Below are 209 nucleotides of genomic sequence, written 5' to 3' on the forward strand. Positions count from 1 at the left end.
GATGTATGTATATTTAATAAAGCCATTCATATACCCTAAGGATACTGCTTCATGCCCTCCCTCGCTGTATGCTGTTACATATATCCTTTGTATATGCACTTACGTTGGGGTCGATGTGGCACCCACAATACTCATCACCGCTCTCTTCACCTCAGGGTCGTGCTGGAACTTGTCTAGAAGCCCATCAAAATTTCGCATTGTTAAGCCGT

This window comes from Eimeria mitis, genomic scaffold, assembly GCF_000499745.2.
Source record: "Eimeria mitis Houghton genomic scaffold, Emh_scaff367, whole genome shotgun sequence".
Classification (NCBI taxonomy): Eukaryota; Apicomplexa; class Conoidasida; order Eucoccidiorida; family Eimeriidae; genus Eimeria; species Eimeria mitis.